General features: G+C 48.2%; 1 pseudogene; it reads left to right on the top strand.

Moving 5' to 3' along the window:
* The window catches only part of LOC130538217 (NACHT, LRR and PYD domains-containing protein 14-like), a 141,114-nt pseudogene that overhangs the window by 72,799 nt on the left and 54,160 nt on the right, over positions 1-14,155 (top strand).

Genomic DNA, 14,155 nt, shown 5'->3' with positions numbered 1-14,155 from the left:
GACCCACACACACTTTACATACGGTGTAGATCTTGTCCAACCGCCCTGAAAGAACCCAAAATAGGAACATAAGGCAGATAAGCCGGTGCAGGACCAGAGGTTTGTTGCTTGTAAGCTGTGTTTTGCTCTGGTACATGTTGATTTTTATTTGTCTTCTCTCAAAATAATTGTTATTTTAGACTAAGACGCTGCAGTTTATCAGAGACCAGCTGTGATTCTGTGGCCTCAGCTCTGAAGTCCAACCACTCCCATCTGAGGGTTCTGGACCTGAGCCACAACACGTTGCAGGATCCAGGAGTGAAGCGGCTCTGTTCTGGACTGGAGAGTCCAAACTGTAAACTGGAGAGGCTCAGGTCAGTCTTCATTTTTCTACCTATATACCAGCTGCTAAGATGGTGAAGTGAGGCTGTTCTCAACACTGCTGTGATGCACCACATTAAAAAAATTCCTTGGAATATCGTGAATTCAGGTCTGACCCAACTAAGAACTAACGTAGGTTTAGTACTGACGCAGATAACATGCAGACCTGCACCGTATAACCTCATCCTGCATTTTTCAGATTGATTAACTGCAGCTTATCAGAGATCAGCTGTGGCTCTCTGGCCTCGGCGCTGAGGTCCAATCCCTCCCATCTCAGAGAACTGGACCTGAGTGAGAACCAGCTGCAGGATCCAGCAGTGAAGCTGCTCTGTGGTGCTCTCCAGGATCCTCTCTGTAAGCTGGAGACGCTCAGGTCAGTCAGAGATGATCCAGTACTTTCCCAGGTGTAACTAGTTAGACAATAAATGTTTCCATGTTTGATCTTTGTTATAAATGTAGTGTTACAGTTCTCAGAAAAAAGACCACACAGGACAGATTTGCAGTATTAAATTGGTTGTGGAAATCTGTCCCATGTGAGGATGGTCATCAATGACTAGAAAGGAAGTATCAGTTGTAGATTTGTCTTGTTTTATTTTAGGCTGGCCACAAAACCACCCAAACATTCAGACCAATCAAAAATGGTTCTTCCTGTCTTTTAAAGATCAGAAGGAAAACTAGCAAACCCCAAAAAGAAAGCTGCTGCAGTGTGCCATGCCCCTTCTCTCCTGAGAAAAGCCATCCCAAAAAAGAGAAAAGCCCAAGTGTGAAGTGAGCCCCCTGTTAAACCTTGGTACCGAAAGCCTGCAGTCATTCTCATCTTAGGTGGCTTCATTCCAGCCAGAAGCCCAAACCTGCCTCCCTCTTAAAGGGGCAGCAGGTCAGTCCAACCACAGAAACCTTCATGAAGATCTGAAGCTTTCAGCATCCACAATTGTTGCACCTCACTTCCATTGGAGTCCAAATCAGAAGTCAACAAGTTGATTCTACACCGATTCTACACAATGCAACCATTTAAAAAGGTTTCCATCCATAAGTTTTCACACATTTTTAGATAAATCTGTTTGTTCATCGCCTCCTTCTTTTGTAATGGTCATTAAAGAAAATGACCTTATTGGAGTTTTTCTCCTCACAAATATGACTTTCTATGAATGATGCAATAAATGCAGCTTGCAATCTAAGACAATATGGAAGTATTTGTATATAATAGTAGTGGAAGTAGCTCATAAAATAATACATTTGCTCTTCTCATCGAATCTCTCTATGTTATTAAAGAGAAACCTGCTCTTAGTCAACAACATCTAAGACATCAACCAAAAATCCTAATTTTCTACAATCTAATATAAAACAGTAGAGAAGACTCTTTCTGCAGAGACACTGGTGGCAGGAATGCAGAAGTATCACCTGCTCAACTTGGAAGGTGGAACAGAAACCACCAGCTGAGAAGGTCCTCAGCGAGAGGAAGTGGTGGAGAACCATGAAACTTGCTAAGCTCCACCTCAGCTCCAGAGACGGGCTGAGCTGGAGCTGTGGCACCAGGTATCGCCCAGAAGAGCCTCCAACAAACAAGCTCTTCTCTTGGGAGGAGAGGGCTTTGAATCTCAGCTCAGTGTGCTTGTCTCTAGTAGGTGGCAGCTGCACCTTTTCCTGAGCTCCTTGTTGATGCCCTGAGGGGAATTGATGCTCCTGCAATGTTTTCTGGCAGCATTGAGCTTGCAGTGGGGCAATCAAACACACTGTGGGGGGGCTCTCTTTCCTTCTCTCATCTGGAGAACAAGTGACACCAGCTGCCAATCATTGTTGGAGAAATGTGCAGTCAGGGGAACGATGCGTCCAGACTATAGCCACCCTTCCAGCATCCAGCAGTGTCTAAAACCTTTGATTTGGTTTCACCAGAGAGTGTAGGGATTGCAGGGTCGCTGCAGCATCGCCCACAAGCTATCAGGAGTGGGTCGCTTTGTCCCAACTCCTGACAAGAGTTGAGTGCTATTGAGAAATGTGGTCTCACAAACTTGGAAGGTATTTTGACCCACACACACTTTACATACGGTGTAGATCTTGTCTGACCGCCCTGAAAGAACCCAAAATAGGAACATAAGGCAGATAAGCCGGTGCAGGACCAGAGGTTTGTTGCTTGTAAGCTGTGTTTTGCTCTGGTACATGTTGATTTTTATTTGTCTTCTCTCAAAATAATTGTTATTTTAGACTAAGACGCTGCAGTTTATCAGAGACCAGCTGTGATTCTGTGGCCTCAGCTCTGAAGTCCAACCACTCCCATCTGAGGGTTCTGGACCTGAGCCACAACACGTTGCAGGATCCAGGAGTGAAGCGGCTCTGTTCTGGACTGGAGAGTCCAAACTGTAAACTGGAGAGGCTCAGGTCAGTCTTCATTTTTCTACCTATATACCAGCTGCTAAGATGGTGAAGTGAGGCTGTTCTCAACACTGCTGTGATGCACCACATTAAAAAAATTCCTTGGAATATCGTGAATTCAGGTCTGACCCAACTAAGAACTAACGTAGGTTTAGTACTGACGCAGATAACATGCAGACCTGCACCGTATAACCTCATCCTGCATTTTTCAGATTGATTAACTGCAGCTTATCAGAGATCAGCTGTGGCTCTCTGGCCTCGGCGCTGAGGTCCAATCCCTCCCATCTCAGAGAACTGGACCTGAGTGAGAACCAGCTGAAGGATTCAGGAGTGAAGCTGCTCTGTGGTTTTCTCCAGGATCCAAACTGCCGACTGGAAACTCTGGGGTAAACACCATTCTCAAAAATGTCCATTATTCCATCCGAGGGTCCTCACACTTTCTGAGTGTGTGTGTTGTGCCCAGTTCCTTCAGGAGGGAGGGCCACACGGGGACCACTTATTCATGATAAATTGATTTAAGGACAATGAAAAAGCCGACAGATGGTAACCAAAATTAGACAAAACTAGGTGAGGGTGCCTGGTAGACACCAGCCAACGAGGAGGGAGATGGTGAGGGGGACAGGAAGTCATCTAAGACAGGTTGGCTGTTTCTGACCCCCCCCCCCCCCCCCCGTACCCTACATAGTGCACTCAATAGTGTGGACGCCATTTTGCATAGTGTCCGAATTGTTAGTGAGCATCGCTCTACCCTATGTAGTGCACTCAATGTATCCCACAATGCACTGCGAAAAGTACAAGCGAGCACCCTAACTCGGAAAATGTATCCACCCTAGCCCCCAGCCGTAAAGGCTGATGGGATACATTTTTTAACGTAATTTCTACTGTGCGGTTTGATATATGAAATTTTTGGAAATAAGAATTTTTTTTCAGTAGGGGTCCAATATGATCATCTTAAAATATTACAACATAAATGTGTAAAAACAAATCAATCAATCTTCACTGATCCCCTCCCCCCCCCCCCCCACACACACACACACTTAAAATTGTTCTTCAGAACCGTCTGTTCCTCACCAGGCGACACAGAATCTCAGTAAAATAATATTACAAAGATAAAAAGTAGCTTTGATCCATTTTTTGATGAAAAATTGCTTTATTAAATGTTTCACTACAGCGGAATATGACTTGAGAATGTTCCATCACGTCTTGGCTTGAAATGTCAAGGGACACTAATTATTTTAGGTAATAAGTATTATTATTGTATTTATTGACATTGATATTTCATTTTATTATATAAGTTAATTATAGGGTAAAATATTGCATTTTCATAAAATGACGCTGAATGTATTTCTGATGGGTTAAAATATTAAATGGACCTGGCCACTTTCCCCGGCGACCAGTTCGTAATTATTATGCGACACCATGACGTCACTTTACGTGCGCCGTAAATGACGCCGTTGTCCGAATACTAACTTTAAATTGAGTGCAGTACGTAGTTCACTCAATCCATGTCCCCCATGTAGTGAGTAGTGAACAGGGAACGAGGGTGTGGAGTCGGAAACAGCCGTTGTGCCTTTAAAGATGAGCCACAGGAGAGATGGATCCCATGATGAGATGGGAGGGAAGAGGTGGAGAACCTGGGAAGAGTGAGGGCCAGAACAATATTATCTCCTTTGGAACAGTGCAAACTGAGAGGTTGGAATTGTGGTAATTACATATTACTATCATTTTTAAACCTGTAACTAAATTAAATATTTACAGATCATGCCTTTGATTAACCTTTCAGATTAATACTGGTTTCACTTATAACCTTATAAAAGTTTCCCTTCTTTATTTAGATTATGGAACTGCTGGTTATCAGAGATCAGCTGTGGCTCTCTGGCCTTGGCGCTGAGGTCAATCCCTCCCATCTCAGAGAACTGGACCTGAGTCAGAACCATCTGCTGGATTCAGGAGTGAAGCTGCTCTGTGGTTTTCTCCACTTTCCAAACTGCCGACTGGAAACTCTGAGGTAAACACCATTCTCAAAAATGTCCATTATTCCATCCGAGGGTCCTCACACTTTCTGAGTGTGTGTGTGTGCCCAGTTCCTTCAGGAGGGAGGGCCACACGGGGACCACTTATTCATGATAAATTGATTTAAGGACAATGAAAAAGCCGACAGATGGTAACCAAAATTAGACAAAACTAGGTGAGGGTGCCTGGTAGACACCAGCCAACGAGGAGGGAGATGGTGAGGGAGACAGGAAGTCATCTAAGACAGGTTGTGCCTTTAAAGATGAGCCACAGGTGAGATGGATCTCCATGATGAGATGGGAGGTAAAGAGGTGGGAGAACCTGGGAAGAGTGAGGGCCAGAACAATATAGATTCTCCTCTGGAACAGTGCAAACCTGAGAGGTTGGAATTGTGGTAATTACATATTACTATCATTTTTTAACCTGTAACTAAATTAAAATTTACAGATCATGCCTTTGATTAACCTTTCAGATGAATACTGGTTTCACTTATAACCTTATAAAAGTTTCCCTTCTTTATTTAGATTAAGGAGCTGCAGCTTATCAGGGATCAGCTGTGGCTCTCTGGCCTCGGCGCTGAGGTCCAATCCCTCCCATCTCAGAGAACTGGACCTGAGTGAGAACCACCTGCAGGGTTCAGGAGTGAAGCTGCTGTCTGATCTCGTAGAGAATCCACACTATGGGCTGGAGACATTGAGACATGGCTGGTTGTAGCCAGTCAACTCCCGCTCATCTGCTGCATCACTCACTGACCACTGGTGAAGAGCATCTGTGGAAACATCTGCCGTCTACTCCCTCCATAGATGAAAAATTCAGTTTTAAAAAGCGCTGGTGGACTTTCAGGAGATCAGTCGATGGTCGACAAAGCAGAAGCAGCTTCGCCTTGAAGTTACATTAGTTCCTGGTATCACACAATGCATCTTTATAAAGTTCTAAATGGCTCCTCGGCCACTCTTCTAAGCATGAAAAATTCTCTTAATTGTCTCTTCAAATGTCTGTATTATACGTTACTATTTTACATCATGCCTTCAGAATCTTTAGGGTTTAGTATTTACTGTCTCTGTGACATGGAGCATTGGAATATTTCAGCTGCAGCCAGCAAAAACCATCAGAATGACGGCTATCGGTGGGAACCGCAGCTCATTTGACTTTAGTCATTCTGTTCAATGTTATAGGATTTATTGCCATCTAATAAAAACTATGAATAAATGTGGGAAATAGGAAATAAAAAGAAGCAAAATGCAAAATGACCAAATAAAACTCCCATGAATACTGTAAATTTAAAGATGTCAAGAATGGAATATCAGCTTAAATGGAATCAAACATAAAGTGAAAAGGCCTCCTTTAAGTTTACTGCAAAAATAAACACAAAATCAAGAGCGACACGCGCCAAAAACGTCTCATTCTCTCTTCTGTCTCCACTCATTCTTTTATATTCTCTTATGATAATGGGGACGGGGTCGTGTGATAACAAACCAACCTAATTGGGGACTATATTTTTGTTGCAAGAACTTTGGCTCTTCAGAAGTTCCTATGTTGGCTTCCACAGATTGTGCATCCACTAGAAACTCAGTGTTTTTGAGGAACTACCAGGAGTGGCTGGAGTGGAGCCCAATGACGCTATAGCTACATATAGCTACATATAGATCACCGTTATCCTCAACCCAAAAGACCACCAGTTGGCGCAGCAATACTAAAGATAGGAGGTTGTGGTCGTTGCGCAGACGCGGAGTGATATCACGCACAAACGTGCCCTATGTTCTATATACCGTATGTTCGCGACCAAAGGGCGCACCGTATTAAAAGGTGCAGCCTCAGTTACGGGTGCTATTTCTGTATTTAACACATACATCAGGCGCTCCGGATTATAGGGCGCGGGCATGGTAAAACATACCGCTACGATAGCTTAAAACATGCATGCTAGCGCGTATTTAGCAATTTTGCGAAAGCCGGCAAGTCGAACAACCGACAACAATGTTTCCAAAATTAAAATGTTCGTATTTTTCGTATTTTGTTATTAAGCCCCGGAGGGCTGAAGCAGGACCGCTGTTAAAAATGTATCAGTCCGCGCTTCCAGTTCTGGTGCAACGTCCAGTTCTAAATGTATGAATCCGCGTATTGACGTTTCAACGTCCCATCAGTAAAGGGAGAGATTTGGATATAGTCCCCCTGAGGTGGTGTTTTTAGAGCAGTTCTTAACAACTTTCTCTTTGCCTGATAAGAGGTCCAAACATTATTTCACTTCCCTATAAAATACTCTAAAATTTGCCATTCAAGATCAGATACCACCAGGTATAATTCATCCTCTAAATTTTCACAATTTCTTATTCTGTCAGGCTGTTTTTAAACCTTTGGCAACATCAAATAAAGTACCCAACTGGTATTATGTCAGGCTGGTTTACATCCCATTAAAGAAGCCAGCAGAAATAAAGCACAACAGTTACACAGACACGCACAATAATATAGAGGATATAAAAACAGTGTTGAGATGGGTTTGTGTCACTTTAGTAAAATCAAAGCATTTTTCTTGATGTGCCAGCAATGAACACAATCTAAGAAGTCTTTGACACTAAACATATGGAGCTGCTATAGAACAAACTAAAGATTTGTTGTTATTAAGATAAAGAAATGCAACATTTCCCCCAGAGAAGCGATGGCGATGGAAAAAGCCCTGGCTGTGTGTGTGCATCACAGCAGGCGTGGGTTCTCCTCTCTGGAGTCATGCGGGGCTCCTTTGAAGGGCAGATGAGGAGGTTGGTTACAGATTCCCCTCAGAAAGATGATTACGGTGCCAAAGGTCATCACCGGGGTAACCAGGAAGAGGCAGAGTCGGTCTACTGTACGAGCGATGCCGCTCCAGTTATCCTTCTCCTGTCAGGACCAGACATTTACGCCACTTTTGATCTTTTTAAATCAGACTTTGGGTTGAGGACTCTGTTTGAACCCTCTGAGCTCATTGTCGTCGTTCTTGTTGCGCATGTGTTTAATGATGTAGTGGCTCCATCCACAGCCGGCTTGATCTCTGCGTACAGCTGATGGCTCGCTCCTCCCTCTTCTTGTGGTTTCACAGCTCCACACAGACACCAAAGCTCAGAACTCAAATGAAGCTACTGATGCTTCTATATCTCATGTGTTTAAATGTTTCTGGAAACGTCCTGGCAGCGTGTGTGACTCGGGTCACCAGTCCGTGTCTCCCAGACTGTTTCTCAAACATCAGCTCACTGCGGGACTTCACACTGTCGTACTCCTCAGCCGAGGCAATGGAGCCCACTGAGCTGGATCGCCGCGGTAACGCTCCATCCCAGTACGGCTCTGCCTCAGCAGGGCGGGACATGCGCCAGATGCGGGGTAATCACTGGAGGAAGAGCTGGCAGAAAAAGAAAACAGGATTTGGAACACTGATACTGATTGTGTGTGTGTGTGTGTGTGTTGTGTGTGTGTGTGTGTGTGTGTGTGTGTGTTATAGTGGTATAGACCCAAATCTCCAGTTTTTAGATGGTGGCTCAACCAGATGTTGTCCTGATGTGACCCAGAGGAACTTTTGGGCTTCTTCCCCTGGTGGAACAGCCGATGTTCTTGTACGAAGCTCCCCAAACCAAGACGTATCCGAAGCGGGTTCGTCTGGTCCGGGTTCCCGGCGGTCCGTTATCGAGACCCGATGAGGCCGAACAGGTCGCAGCATTTGTGCTTTTGCCTTTATTTGAGCAGCTTGTCCCGGTTTTCAGAGGGCGCGGAGCTTTGCTCTGTTTGGAATTTAACGTGTCCCGCACCCCCCCGAGGGATCACGATAATGGGCTTTTAGCGAAATGAGATCCCAAAGTTGAGCTGCGTGCCCGTCTTAACACCGTCTGGTGGTCGGGTTCCGTTATTGGAGCCCTGATCTGAGGGGAGAGGGTTTAATCAAATAAGAGTGAATAAATAACAACGGGGACTGAGGAATTAGCTTCTAACATTAGCATTTTAAGGCAAATATTAAAGCAGCCATTCATATAATTCAGGTCAAACCTGTTAGCGGAGCGGCTCATGGCTTCCAGAAACGGCATTAAGTCCGCAGACGAATTTCCAAAACTCAGCGAACGACATTAAAAGAAAACTCGAAGAAACTGAGATTCAATTCGCTGTGATCACATTTCTGGCAGGGGAGCCACCCGGAGAACAGCGGGATATTTCAAATGCGGAGTTCATTTCTAATCCCGAAACCTCAAACATTCCGACCCACCTGAACGCAGAACCGGTCCCAGCATCTCCATCACGTCCGATGACGCCGCGGCGCCAAAGACGGCGCTAACACGCCGGGGGCCCGCTGCAGCGCGGGACATGAATCTCGGAGCGTTCTCGTATCCAGATGGATGGATTTGAGGGTTGGAATGAAATGAAAGAAAATGAAGGGGGGAGGGTGTTTTGGAGAAGGGAGATGGGATGCGATTCTGGACAGATGTTCCAGATGAGCCGGAGATGGGAACAAATGTGAGATTATTTCACAGATGGATGAAAACGCGACTTTTTATTCCTTTGTTTTTAATCCAGATCAGCTTTTTTTTGGCGCCCTCCTTTTTTTTTCCCTCAGTAGCCGGAACTGTAGCATACAGCACGCCGATTAGCATGCAGCGCGGCGCAGCCTCGTTAGCTTGTCAAACCAAATTACAGGGGCGACATTCCCCGGAGGGTCCCCGAGGAGGCGGAGAGGGAGAGGAAAGCAACATGGATTGGAAACTGAGCAATTTGCCAGAAAAGAAGGAAACTTCAGGCGTGGCGGAGCAGCTCTGGGTTCCCCAGCGCTCCAAAGACCGGCCCGTTAATTGGTGGCAGACAATTAACTGGTCTGTGTGTGTGTGTGCGTGCGTGTGTGTGTGTGTGTGTGCGTGTGTGTGTGTGTGTCAGGCCGGTGATGAACCGGTCCAGACTCCGGGGGCGACCCGGCTAACGTCAAAGATCAGCTGCGGCCCCCTGCGAGCGGGAAGAGGCGAGGAGGTCGGAGGTAATGGGTGGATGGAATCATGGTTTCCCAATTAAAGCTGCCGGCTGAGGGATGTTGAGTCGGCATTAAAGGTCATTTGATACTGAAATAGAAGCGAGTGAGGGGAGGAAAAAACGACCAACAAGGTCCAAATCCATGATCCCGGCGCCGGATTTAACCTGGCGGCGTCCCACTGAAGCGCCCGTGATGCTAATGTAAGCGCTAACGGAGGCGAAGGTCCTGATGTGGTCGCCGCATCTCATGACTCCACGTGCATCGCGTCTTAGCGGCGTCTCCCCTCTGCACGTGCACGTTGTGGTTTTGGGGCGCGACGCCTCCGTTTAAAACGCAGCAGAATCGTGCTGATATGAGCAGCAACACAGGGAGGCTGCCAAGGACATTCAGACCATTATTCTATATAATCCTTCCAGCAGGAGCTCCAGACTTGTCAACGTATCCCGTTTAATGGAACGAGCATTAGATCCCCGCACACTTCCGCGTGCACGCTCCCTTTGTTCTTGATTAAAATATCCTGCACTATTTCTGCAGACTCCTGGAGAAACGCTGATGAAAGAACACGAATCCGCCCGTCGCCTCAATAAAGTGAATGAGTTCCGTCTCTGCTTGTGTGTGTTTGCGTGTCTGAAACGAGCCGTCTGATCTGGCACAAAACGTCGGCCCAAAACAGGGAAGTGTGAGGCGGTGCCACAGCTCGCAGGGAGGTTCCTTCCTTCTTTTCTGCGTGTTGAACCCAACGCCCTCGTGTTTTGGAGCCCAGCTTCTGATTGGCTCCTCGTGGCCCGAGGCAACGCGAGGCCTCTGCTCCCCCGCGTTTCCTGTTCCCACTCTTATCCGACTTATCGGCCGTGGAGCCGGGTGGAGTTTAGCCTATTTTCCTTGCGCGGCGTCCCTGCGCTAGCGAGCCGAGCTCGGCGTGATCGATGCGTCTAATTTCACATATTCATAAAGGCCGGTCTGGTGACCTTCCAGGGCCCCTCCCAGACGCACCGCATGACTGACGAGCGGCGCCAGGCTGGATCCGTGCACGTGTGAGCGTAGTCCACCTACGCCGGCTTGATTTGCGCGTCGGCTGTAACGTGATAAATTGGCGTAAATGTGCCATCTAGTGTAAAAGGTGTGATGTCACGCCGCCGCGCGGCCCCTCCCTCCTGTTAGCGAGCATCTGCTTCGCTTCCAGATGTTCCGTTAGCTTCCGGAACCGCGCCGCCGACAGTCGCTTCGGTCCCGAACGCCTTCAGGCGTCGATAATCACGCGCCGGCACGTCTGGCGCGGCGAAGCGCCGGCCGTCGGCTCTGGTTTACAGCCGCGGTGGTCGAGGTGGCGCTGAGGCGGAATGCTAAATGAGATTTAAAAATGTTACAGTAGCGAACCTGGCAACTTAACAGGCCTTAACGGGGCAATAAAGGAAGGAAACACGCGGCGCTTGAAGGGAGGTTTTATCACGGACACCCAGCGAATTCCTCGGAGACCGTAAAGCCTTTTACGCCGCTCCTCCCGGAGGCTTGGATGTGACGGGGAGAGTGATTAATTTAGCCAGTGCTTAAGGTGGGAACGGTGTGCCGACCGGCGCCATGATGAATGCATGGTGACAGTTGTCTACAGCGCTGTGCGTTACGCCAGCCCGCGCTGCATTCCCTCTGACAACTGCAGTCAGACGCTAATGCATCATATTACTTTCCTGTCTGGTGCGATCAGCGGCGAACCGGGTATTCGCTGATATTTGTTAGCAAATGAGGTGGAGGGGAGGCGATCTCTGCCGCTGCGCTGCTAGCTGCCACAGATTATGAGCGTTGTGTAGCATCGCACTCACCAAAAGTAGCATCGGCGGCGGTCAGATATGGTGCAGTGACGCTTGCCTTCCTCTAGGGGGAGATAGGTGCCCCTCGGGCCTGTTTCTACAGGTCAGGCCCACAGGGGTGGACCTGTAAACCGGTCCTGGTTCTGGTGTTCAGCACCACGGACAGAGAGCATCAGCAGAAAGGAGATTCTGTCGTGTCGAAGCAGCAGCAGCCTTCAGCGTTAGCATAAAGGAACGCTGAATCGTGTTTTCCTTCGGAAGGTGACGGATTTTCTATCTCTGAGGATCTCGCCGCTGTTGTGGAGGGTTAAAACGGGTCAGCCCAACCTGGCTGCTGTGAAAGAGCTGAGCTGAGATGTTTGGATGTGAGAGCTTCACTTTAGCGTCGACGTTTATCCTTCACATCACCACCACGTAGAAACGCGCTCTGCAGCGCTCCTTTAGCTTCACAGTCACGCAGAAAGACAACGTGTGCTTCAAAGAGCAGCGCGACGGTAAAATGACCCGTCATTTTGTTGGGAATGGAAACGTAAAGAAGTCCTGGTCTGCTGAAATTGTCCTGTAAAGTCAAATACGGCAAATGCCGACCAATCATGTGGCTAATGTAGCCATTTCTGGGCGGTATTAGCAGCAGTGAGCAGCGTTATTAGCTTGTGTCGGGGTTGCCGCGGTGACAGATGTTTGTGTTGGATCAGCTCTGCTGATTTCTACCATGTTTACTCTTTACCTTTATTGGCAGGAAAAGAAAGTGCAAAGCAGCTCCGGAGTGGTTCCCGCAGAATAAAGGTGCATTTAAAGCGCTGCCATATTAAGAAAAGGACCCTGGAGTGTGAGCAGCTCTGCTCAGGCTGGTATTTGCTGAATGAATGAGTCATTTGGCGCCGCTATAATGCTGCTGGTTGCTCTAAATTGTGCCCCTGTTCTAAGTGAACGTTGTTGCCAATGATCTGTTCTGTCTGTTTGCTCTTTGTTTACTTCCTCGGCTTAAACGCCGGAGGAACGTGGCTCGTCTTCATCCCCCACAGGGACAGGGGGTGTCCAGTGATCCCCCGCCTGAGGTGAAGACGACACGCTTGGAAATGGTCTCTGCGTGAGATTAAAGTGGGACAGTCGGCCTGTGGTGGTTTAATAGTCCCCTCTGGGACGTGTGCTGGTTTACTGTTGGACTAGAGACATTTGGTGCAGACCACCTCCATTTTCAGAGCCGAGGTGGCCCCCGCCCCAGCTGAAGAGGGGCTTCAGAGAGCAGGAGGACTCTGTCCATCAGCCACGCAGCAACTGTCCCCGTTAGAGACCAGGTCTGATGAAGCATCTCCGGGGAGGAGATGTGGGTTTGACGGCGGACGTGTTGAAACTAGACTCACGCTAGCAGTTAAGGGACCACGTGGAGGCACAATCACGTCAAATGTCGTGAACTCCTGGCTTCGTCTTGACCTTTGCGTGTCAAACTGCCCTCTTAGAGATGCAAAAGGGTGAATACGGTGTCCAGACACGAGCCTTTTCGCCGAACCCGTTCGTTTCCCGTCTCAAAATACCTTTAAACCCGCCGCACGTGCGTCAAACTGCGCAGGGCGTTATTAATATTGCCCCCCGCGCGCGCGCGCGTGGCGCCCCGCACGCCTCGCGCTCCCACCGAACGGAAGCGCGCGGACATCGCGGCGGCGCTGACGCCACGTGAGCCCCGCATCTTTAAAGAGGCGCAGCGGGGCGACGCGGCCGCGGCGGCGCAGGCGGCGGCGGCGGCGCAGGCGCGGCGCAGGCGGCGGCGCGGCGCGGCGGCGGCGGCAGGCGGCGGTGTGGGAGGTTCCGGATACTCGCTTTCTCACTCCGCGAGCTTCCAGCATCAGCTGTTCGACGCCGCGCGCTCATTGCTGGAAGTGGGATCCGGATGAGTCACATGACAGAACTGGAGGCTGACATCTGGAGAAAAGGCTCCGCGTCCCGGCTCGCACCGCCATACTGTCTTTTGAGCCACATTCCCATTTTTCTCGCCACATTTTACTCCCGCTCGGTGAGCACATTTCCAACAAGCATATTTTTTTTGCTCTTTTCTATTGCCCCCCCCCCCCCTCCTCTCTCTCTTCTTCCCCCCCCCCCTCTCTCTTTCCTCCCTCCTCCGCCTTTTTTCCTCCTTTTTTCCCATTTTTTCCTCCTTTTGCTGGTGTTTGAATTTGAGTATTGCCGCGGTGCTTCGGAGCGCCCCCCCCCCCCCCATCCAGGCTTCAAGTTTCCAGCATGCAGTTGTCTGGTCCCGGGGGCAGACGGCGCTCTCACTTGCACTTTTGTTCCGATCGAGCAGCTTTTGTCAGTATTGAGATTTTTCACGCGTTGATTGGTGGTTTTGAGACATTTTCCCCACATTTTTGTTCCTTTTTTGTTGTTGTGGTTGCTTTGGTTTGCATTTTGCAGTGTTGCTTGTTTGCCTTCGAGTTTTGTGATTTCGGGTCGACCTCACCGATCCAGACCTTTGCTTTGACTTTCTTTCCTCTTTTCTTTATCTGAAGGAATCATTTTTAACCTGGTACTTTTCTTGCAGCTCGCAGGTTTGTCGTTTCTATTTTTATTTTTGGTTTTTTTTGTGTGTTTCACCTTTTTCGGTTTGCTTGTACTTTTGCTGGCAGTGTGTCGAGTCTCT

The sequence above is a fragment of the Takifugu flavidus genome, chromosome 14 (assembly GCF_003711565.1).
Source record: "Takifugu flavidus isolate HTHZ2018 chromosome 14, ASM371156v2, whole genome shotgun sequence".
Lineage (NCBI taxonomy): Eukaryota > Metazoa > Chordata > Actinopteri > Tetraodontiformes > Tetraodontidae > Takifugu > Takifugu flavidus.
This window is presented reverse-complemented; position numbering and strand designations above follow the sequence as displayed.